This window comes from Camellia sinensis, chromosome 14 (assembly GCF_055761805.1).
Source record: "Camellia sinensis isolate YWXY chromosome 14, ASM5576180v1, whole genome shotgun sequence".
In the NCBI taxonomy this organism is placed as follows: Eukaryota; Viridiplantae; Streptophyta; class Magnoliopsida; order Ericales; family Theaceae; genus Camellia; species Camellia sinensis.
Genome location: NC_138974.1, coordinates 62,906,051 through 62,916,821, shown reverse-complemented (window position 1 = coordinate 62,916,821; position 10,771 = coordinate 62,906,051).

Sequence of the window (10,771 nt, the reverse complement as noted above, 5' to 3'; positions counted from 1 at the left end):
CCTTACTTATCTCACAAAAACCATCATACAAATCTATCATAGCAGACCCTCCATACCATAGCCTCCACCATTCACTACCTCAGAACAAGCCCACCATGCACCACTAATGGTTTGATCTTATTATGGTGACCCAAACCCTATATTATACAAATGAAACTAATGGTGGGTCTCAATATGGGACCTGGAGCTGCCAGCAGCGATCTACTGTGAGCCGGTGGGGGCTTTTTTAGAGTCTTCTTCGATGATCCAAACCGTCATACTGTAGGATTTGTCGAGTATATCATCCATACAAAAAATCAAGTTAATAAAAAATTCGTAACCCTATGATCAAATTCAAATTGTTTTAAAACAATTATCGAGATAATGTTAACCATTTATTTTTTTAAAAAACAAATGTACTCTTGTTATAAAATTATAGATTTCCAATCAATTGATTTTTTGCATGAATGATCTATTTAACGAACCCTACAATATGAATAGTTCAAATAATCAAAAAAGACTCGAAAAAATCCTTCACAGGAGCACAGCAGCACCCCCAGGTTCCTTAATATGGTAACCCAAACCCAATATTATTCAGTGTGATTGGTTTTAATTTTCTGAATTTAATTTTTTAAAAATAGAACTTTTTGTTTTTCGTATTTTTTTATTTTTAGTGAATATTTTTAAAATTTAAAGTAATTTTTTTACTTCTTTTAGATGCACCTTACTTAGATGTATCTAAAAGTAAAAAAATTGTGAAAAATATTTTAAAAATTAATAAATATACAAAAATATGAAAAATATACCAAATTTTCATATTTTTTTATATTTTTAGAATTTAGTGAATTTTTTAAAGATTTTTTTTCACAAAAATTATACTTTTTAAATGTATTTATATTAGGTGTGTCTAAATATTTAAAAAATTGCTTAAAATATTAAAAAAGATCAATGAAAAGAAAAAAATATATATATATATAGAAAATAAAAAAATAAATTTTTTTGAAAAGTAAACTCTGAAAATTAAAACTAAGCAGATTGATTGGTGGGCATTAATATGGTAACCCAAATCCAAACCTAATATGATGCCCATGAAGTTAACCGGGATTTGAACTGGATTAATTTGAATTAAAGTTAAATTTAAAATCACTTAGATCTTTGTCAATTTCAAAATTTACAAGGTTTGTTTTGGCAGCATCTAAAAAAGTCAGTTTATTGGCTTGTTGACTTATTTGAGTCATATCATTTCTCTACTTTTTTATACGTGTTTTTGTAATAAACAAGAAAATTATCTTATAAGTTATACTCAAAACAACTCTTAAAAATTAAATCAACATTTAGGAGTCATTTGGGAACATACAAAAAAGGGAGCTTTTTTGATAAATCCATTTTCTAGGAGTTTTATTCCATCCAACCCATATTCTTTTTGACTATTCCATTAGGTCCAATTTGAGATAAGAAGATCAAAATACCCTTTTCATCTACTTATGTTACATTTAATTCACATTATTTTTTTATGTTTCAATAAGTCCTATGGGTGACATAATTACCAAAATACCCTTAATGTGAATGTTCACACCGTCAATATAAATGTTTATATCGTCAATGTGTAGGGGCCCGGCTCATGTCGATCCTCGTGGGTGCCGGGAAAAATTTGAGTCGGGCCGGGACGGCCCACAAGCCAAAAAAATAGGCCCGACCCGGCCCGTTGATAATATGAATATTCACATTGACAAGTTAACATTCACATTGATGGGAGTGTAAAATTGGCTTGCGGCCCGTGGGCGGCCCGAAACCAGCCCGTCGCCCGGGGCGAGCCCGGGCCGGCCCGTTCACAATATGAATATTCACATTGACATATTAACATTAACATTAACATTGACAGGAGTGTAAAATTGGCTTATGACCCGTGGGCAGCCCGAAGCCTGGGCCCAGGCCGGGGTCGGGGTGGACCCGGCCTGGCCCATTGACAATGTGAATATTCACATTGACATGTTAACATTCACATTGATAGGAGTGTAAAATTAGCCCGCGGCCTGTGGCCGGCCCGAAACCCGCCTGCGGCTTGTGGGCTGCCCTGGGCGGGCCCGGCCCGACCCGTTGATAATGTAAATATTCACATTGACATGTTAACATTCACATTGATAAGAGTATAAAATTAGCCCGCTCCCCGTGGCTGTTCGAAACTAGCCCACGGCTCGTGAGCGGCCCGGGGTGGGCCCGACCCGGCCTGTTGACAATGTGAATATTCACATTGACATATTAACATTCACATTGATAAGAGTGTAAAATTGACTCGCGTCCCATGGGCGGCCCGGGGCTAGCCCGGTCCGGCCCGTTGACAATGTGAATATTCACATTGACATATTAACATTCACATTGATAGGAGTATAAAATTGGCCCGTGGCCCGTGACCCGTGGACGGCCCGAAGCCCGCCCGCTGACCAGGGCGGGCCCGGCCCAGCTCGTTGACAATGTGAATATTCACATTGACATATTAACATTAACATTGATAAGAGTGTAAAATTAGCCCGTGACCCGTGGGCAGCCCGAAGCCCGGCCCCGGGCCGAAGCGAGCCCGGCCCGTTGATAACGTGAATATTCACATTGACATGTTAACATTCACATTGATAAGAGTGTAACATTAGCCCGTGTCCCGTGGCTGCCCGAAAGACGCCCACCGCCCGTGGGCAGCCCGAGGCGGGCCCGGCCCGGCCTGTTGACAATGTGAATATTCACATTGACATGTTAACATTCACATTGATAAGAGTGTAAAATTGACTCGCGTCCCATGGGCGGCCCGAAGCCCGTGGGCGGCCCGGGGTGGCCCGGGTTTGGGTCCGGGCCTACCCCGGGCCGCGGGTGAGTTTCGGGCAGCAGACAAGTTTTACACTCCTATCAATGTTAATGTTAACGTGTCAATATGAATATTCATATTGTCACGGGTCGGGCCAAGCCCGCCTCGGGCTGCGATCGGGCTTCGGGCCGCCCACGGGCTGCGGGCCAATTTTACACTCCTATCAATGTAAATGTTAATATGTCAATGTGAATATTCACATTACCAACGGGCCGGGCCCGCCCTGGCCCGAGGTCGGGCTACGGGCTGCCCACGGGTCACGGGCCAATTGTACACTCTTATCAATGTGAATGTTAACATGTCAATATGAATATTCACATTGTCAACAGGCCGGGCCGGGCCAGTCTCGGGCCGCCCACGGGCCGTGAACGGGTTTCGGGCAGCCACGGGGCGCGGGCTAATTTTACACTCCTATCAATGTGCATGTTAACATGTCAATGTGAATATTCACATTGTCACGGGTCGGGCCAAGCTCGCCTCGGGCTGCGGTCGGGTTTCGGGCCGCCACAGGCTGCGGGCCAATTTTACACTCTTATCAATGTGAATGTTAACATGTCAACGTGAATATTCACATTGTCAACGGACCGGGCCGGGCCGGGCCCGCCCCGGGCAACGGGCGGTCTTTTGGCAGTCCATGGGCCACGGGCCAATTTTATACCCTTATCAATGTGAATGTTAACATGTCAATGTGAATATTCACATTGTCAACGGGTTGGACCGGGCCCGCCCCGGGCCGTCCATGGGCGGCGGGCGGGTTTCGCGCCGCCACGGAACGGGGGCCAATTTTACACTCCTATTAATGTGAATGTTAACATGTCAATGTGAATATTCGCATTGTCAACGGGCCGGGCCGGGCCGAGTCGGGCCCGCCCTAGGCTGCTGTCTAATTTTATACTCTTGTCAATGTGAATGTTAACATGTCAATGTGAACATTCACATTGTTAATAGGCCGGGCCGGGCCCGCCCACGGGCCGTGGGCGGGTTTCGGGCAGTTACGAGGCGCGGGTTAATTTTACACTCCTATCAATGTGAATGTTAACATGTCAATGTGAATATTCACATTGTCAAAGGGCCGGGCCGGGCCCGCCCCGAGCTGCGGGCGAGCTTTTGGCCGCCCATGGGCCGCGGCCCAATTTTATACTCTTATCAATTTGAATGTTAACATGTCAATGTGAATATTCACATTGTCAACGGGCCGAACCGGGCCCGCCCCGGGCCGCCCATGGGCCGCGGGCGAGTTTCGCGTCGCCACGGGACGGGAGCCAATTTTACACTCCTATTAATGTGAATTTTAACATGTCAATGTGAATATTCACATTGTCAACGGGCCGGGCCCGCCCTGGCTCGTGGGCGGGTTTCGAGCCGCCCACGGGCCAATTTACATTCCTATAAATGTGAATTTTAAAATATAAATGTTCACATCATTAAATTGCTAATCGTTGAAAAATTATTTATATGGGTATCAAAATTAAATATAAGGGCATAAGTGTCCAAGAAAATAGTGTAAATCAAGAAAATTGACTTTATGGAATAAAACTATACATACATAGGACTAAATGGGTTAAAAAATTCCTTCATAGACTTCTTAGGTAAAAACACTTCTAAATTGGACTTATCAATAATGACCCCTACAAAAAAGGGTTAAAAGCTAACTTTTAATTCATTTTTAATCACATTACCCCCTCACATAAAAAAATTAAAAGAATAAAATTTTAACCATTGTCTCAAAATAGACTATTAAAAATCGAACCAATCCAACACTTGATAAATCTCGATTGCTCAGGGTTAGAATTGTGGTTGTACCTTTACTACTTTATTATAAATACTCATTACAATAAGAACTTCAGGGAAGAAAAAAAAATGTAACGCAAATTATATCGCATAATTGAGCATAGTGTATTTAAATATAATAAATAGTCACAGCCAATTACATGAAGATGTGTATACATTATATAAAAAATTTGTTGGAAATAATGGTTTTATAGGCTTATTTTGGGTCATTTTGAGCTCAAATTTGGATGGGACCCACATGTCTTTTGGGGTGGGTTCAAAAAGGTGACGTGTTCCTTACCACATGGTAAGTCACACGATGAAGACAGTTCGTCAAAACCATTTATGAGTGAATGGGAAGTTGATGTCGTTTTCGAGTTCGTGAAATGAACAATTAAAGAATTAAATGTGAGTTTTCTAGTAAAGTGGCAACACTTGGGTTGGGCCCCTAAGGACACCCCAAGTTTGTAGAAGGGAAGAGTTATGGACAAAGTGAACCTTGGATCAAACCACCACACGCGCACCGCCGCCAGCCGTGGGTGTGGGTTGTGGGTCGGGTCGATTCTAACATTAATTTTTTAAAAAAAATTAATTTGAATTTTTTCAAATTCTTGCGGGAAAATTTATTTTTTTTGAATGAAATTAATTCAAATTTTTTGTCCAACTTTGTGCCTCCTCCTGTCCGAAATTCCTTCCACTCTCCAACGATTCAAACTGTCCAAACAGTTATAAAACTGCCCAGACAAATTCAAAATTGCCCAGCAGTTTCCAACAGATCTAAAAATTGTTTGTACCTATTCAGTTTGAAATTGAATATGTTCGATTTGAAAGTGCACCTGTTCAGACAGATTGTTTGGTCACCAATCTGCTGTAAATACCAGGCCTTTCCAGTAGATTTCTACATCTGAGAAACTCTGAAATTCTCTTGGTTCCTTCCGGTTTTGCTCCTTTGCATAAATTTTCTTCATACTAGTTTTTAGGAAAAGAAATTAGAGAGTATAGAACGCAGGTTTGGTTCACCGTACAAATTGTTTGGAGTACTACTACAATTTATGTAAAGATCATTATATATTGGAAGATAGACGTCTTTTATCCGTAAGCACCGAAGCGAGGTGAATTGGTCTTAAGGACAGAGTGTCACACACTCGACTTGATCTATTTTGTATTTTTTATTTTGGTAAATAAATTCAGTAAGTAATTTATTTTATTTGTTTGATTTAGTTTCAAGTTATTTATTTTACACAGAAGATTGTTCCAATAATCTTAAGACAAATTCGAATTATTCTGTTTATACAAAAATTTTCGTGTGTTTCATTTTCTTCTTTTCTTCTTCTTGCAGAAATTATTTTATGTGGTTTTACAAAGAAATATTCTTGTTGGAAAAACAAATAGTAGTAATATACTGTTTGACAAATAGTAGTAATATATTGTTTATTTTCTTTGACAACTAGTAGTAATATACTGGTGTCATTAACAATTCAGAATATTTATTTGTGAAGTTTGTCAGAAATTAATTTTGATTTTTAGAAATAATTTCTAAGTGTTCATTAATTAAAATTTTGTTTCAGTATTTAATTATTAAAGTGTTACAGAAATTTAATTTTCTGTATAGAATTAATTTGTTTAAATAAAATTTTATTTTATTTTATTTTCAAATTAATTGAAAATAAATCTTACAATTCTTGTTTCTTTTGTTTTTACATAATTTAATTATGTGATTTTAGTTTAATTTTTTGTGTAGTATAAAATTTTAATTATAATTTAGAATTCATGGCTACTGAAACTGGTCAAACTAATGCTCAAACAAGTATTAGTATGGTGGCTACAATTACGCCAACTCCTCCTCCTGTTGTGACTGTGCCAATCAATCACGGTGAGAAGTCAGAGAAGTTCTTAGGAACTGATCTTAAAAGATGACAGCAGAAAATGTTGTTCTATCTTACTACTCTAAACCTGGCGCGCTTTCTGCATGAGAATGCTCCTACTCTGAACGAGGATGAAACTGACCAGCAAGTGATTGCTGCGGTCGATGCCTAGAAATATACTGATTTTCTTTGTCGGAATTACATCTTAAACGAACTTGAAAACACATTATACAACGTCTACAGCCCTATCAAGACAACAAAGGAACTATGGAAGTCTTTGGAGAAAAAGTACAAAACAGAAGATGTTGGCTCAAAGAAAATTGTGGTTGTCAAATTCCTGAATTTTGTGATGGTTGATTCAAAGACTGTGATCAGCCAAATTCAAGAGCTCTAACTCATTCTGCATGGCATTCATGGAGAAAGCATGTCTCTCAATGAATTCTTCTAAGTTGCTGCTTTAATTGATAAATTATCACAAGATTGGAAGGAATTCAAGAACTACCTCAAATACAAGCGCAAAGAAATGACTTTGGAGGAATTAATTGCGCATTTGAGGATTGAGGAGGACAACCGCAATTCAGAAAAGTGGGCTAGTAAGCATCCAATGAAGTCAAAGGCAAATATGGTGGAACATGCTCTAAAAGCCAAGAAACGAAAGTTTTCTAGAGAAAGTTCCTCATAAGGCTTTAAAGGAGGAGAAACTAAAAAGTACAAGTTTAATGACAAATGTTACATCTGTGACAAAGAGGGACATCGGGCCAAAGATTGCCGTAGCAAGCGCAAAGGCAAAGGAAGATCAAGCAAGAAGCCTGCTCAAGCCAATATGACCGAAGTGAACAAAAATTTCCAATGGTGTAGATGACATAAATCTTCCTGCAGTTGTTTCTGAGGCAAACCTTGTCTGAAATCCTAAAGAATGGTGGGTGGACACTGGTGCTATTCGCCATATCTGTGTCGACAAAAAGATATTCACACCTTATTCTATAGTGGATAGTGGTGAACAACTTTTTATGGACAACTTCTCGACTTCTAAAGTTAAAGGACAAGGAAAGATTATTCCGAAGATGACATCTAAAAAGGAATTCACTCTCAATAATGTGTTGCATGTACCGGACATTCGCAAGAATCTTGTTTCCAGATCATTGTTGAGTAAAAATGGGTTTAGGCTAGTTTTTGAAAGTGACAAGTTTGTACTGACCAAAAACGAGATGTATATAGAAAAATGTTACATGTCTGATGGCCTTTTTAAAATAAATGTAATGACTGTTGTACCCTCTATTATTAATAAAAAATATATCTTCTTCTTACTTGCTTGAGTCTTCAAATTTATGGCATAGTAAGCTTGGACATGTTAATTATGGATCTTTGCGTAGATTAATTAATATAGAATATTTACCTAAATTTGACATTGATTTAAATCATAAATGTGAAATTTGTGTTGAGGCAAAATTATCCAAATCTCATTTTCATACAATTGAAAAAAATACAGAACCACTTGAATTAATTCACAGTGACATTTGTGATTTTAAATCAATTCAAACTAGAGGTGGGAAAAAGTATTTTATCACTTTTATAGATGACTATACCAGATATAATTATATTTATTTAATTCGAGCCAAGGATAAAACTTTAGAAACTTTCATTCAATTTAAGAATGAAGTTGAAAATCAACTTGGTAAGAAAATTAAAAAATTAGGAAGTGATAGAGGTGGTGAATATGAATCACCTTTTGGTGAATTTTGTAAAAAACATGAAATAATTCATCAAACCACCGCTCTTTACTCACCTCAGCAAAATGGAATTACTGAAAGAAAAAATAGGACTTTAAAAGAAATTATGACTACCATGTTAATAAGTTTTGAATTACCTCAGAATTTGTGGGAGGAAGCAATACTTTCTGCTTATTATATACTTAATAACATACCCCGAAAGAAAGTGAATCAAACACCTTATGAAATGTGGCATGGGAGAGTACCATCCTTAAAATACTTAAAAGTGTGGGGGTGTTTGGCTAAAGTGGCTAGTTGTAACAACCCTAACCCATAATTAACACTAATCCATGCTTAATTATGCCTAATAAGTGATTAAAGTGAATTTTTGCATCATCTGTTGCCTTATTTGAGTTTATATCTGTTTAATGTACAATGATCTGTTCATGTTTTCGTTCTGTTCTGCAAATTGAAGGCCTTATCGGCATCCGATCATGAAATTGACTCAAGTTATGTGTTATTTGGAATTTTTACAATATTATGGTGGGTTTAATTAAAATTTGATTCGAAACGAATTAATTAGAATTAATTAATGCCAAATTGATTAACTTAAGCCAAGTTTAATTAGAGCTCCTTAATCAAGCCTATATAAGGCATATGAGGCCTCTAGGCTTTATTTTACACACTCACTTCCTCATCTTTGGAGTCTTCAAACGTGTGAGAAAGGGAGAGTAAGGGAGAGACTTGAGATTAACTAGAGAAATGAGTAATTACAAGAAAATTGTGGAGAAATTAGAGGAACCAAGCTAGGCTTGCTAAAATTCAAAGGAATTGCCCATTTTAGGTAAGAATTTAGCTCTAGACTTGTGACATTGAGTTAGTAACATGTGAATTCCATAGAATCGTAAGATTACATACAAGAATCAAACCCAAATAATGGAATTGGGCGTGATTCATGTATGCATGTGCATTTCATTACATTTGGAGTATGTCTTCCTAAGAAATTCTCTCATGAATGTACTAACTTAAGCTTAGTTGTGGGAATTCATCATGTTTTACATCCTCTTATCTCATTTGATCTTGTTTTGAAGGGTTTGAATCCAAGTCAATACACGCATGGTATATATTGTTATGTTTTCAAAATTCCAAAGTTGAATTTAAACCAAATGACAATGCTTTTGGACTTAATTTTGTGAAATGATTTAGAATTCTCACCGTTTTCCAAGTTCATAGATGATTCCTTAGGTTTTTGGCCCAAATGGATGAGTTTTGTAGCTTTAAAGTTGAGTTTTGAACTTGAGAGTGCAATCTGGAAATTCTAGAATTTCACCATCTGCTTGAGCGACAGAATTTGCACTTGAGCAACCACTCTGTGTCTTGCACCTTTGCTCGAGCGACCAAAGGACCGCTCGAGCGTAAAATGCATGCTCCTAGAAGTTTGCGTGTTTTGCAGACCGCTTGAGCGACAATAGTTGCGCTCGAGCGAGGGCATGAGTCTTACGCTCGAGCGAGTGACGAACGAGCATCGAGTGGAGAAATTTAGTAACCAGTACTTTTGTAGATCGCTCGAGCGACGGAAGTCATGCTCAAGCGACCACTCACATTTTGCATGTTTGCTCGAGCGAAAGAAATTGCGCTCGAGCAGGACCCCTGTTTTTAGCATTTTAACTAAATGTCTTCAAATACATTTTTACATCCTCATTCCATCTTAGGCATTCCTAGGTCAAGATTAAGACACCATAAAGAGGATAAGAAGTAGAAACACGCCAAGATAAGAAAGAATTAAGTTAATGTTCCTGGGTGTGTAATTTAGCACGTGTTCACTTTGTAACTGTGTAGGTCACACGCTGCAAGACGTCTGACTTGTCATTCTGTCTGTTTGCCTTGAAGCCATTTGTTAATTGTGAGTAATAACTTTGTAAAGCTATGTTCCATTATAAGTATTTTCTGAATGATATAAGATGATCTATTTTCTGTAATATTATTATTTTCTGCATAAATGAATGGTTGTCCAATATTTCTGAAATGTATTCGTGGCATTCTTAGCTTTATATGACATTTGTTATCTGTTCTGTTACATCCCAATCATGGGTCAACTGTACGTCTCATGAGCCAATTGTTATGGATCCTTCTATATACGTCCCTTTATGGGTCAACTGTACGTCTCATGAGCCAACTGTATCATCTTCATGCACATGAATCAACTGTATGCCTTTATGGCCGTCCCTTTATGGGTCAACTGTTTTTGTTAGGGCTAATGAATGTACCATGTATGATTAACTGCAAATTCCAATATTGAGTATGAAACTAAATCTGTTTCTGTTATGAACTCTAATCTCTAAACATGATCATGAACCTATTTCTATTAACTACTGATTTTGGACAACATTCATTAAAACCCTTTACTTGGTTATTATTCACTGGGCTCCCGCTCACCATTTATATTATGTGTGTAGGCGATCGGGCACGCGACCAGGCCCAGGGTTGATGGCCTAAAATCCTGTTTTGTCAGCCACCTTTTGCACCTCCTGAGGAGGATTCCGATCAAGTCAAGCCTTGTGGCAATGTTTTATGAACATGTAAAACTTTGTTTA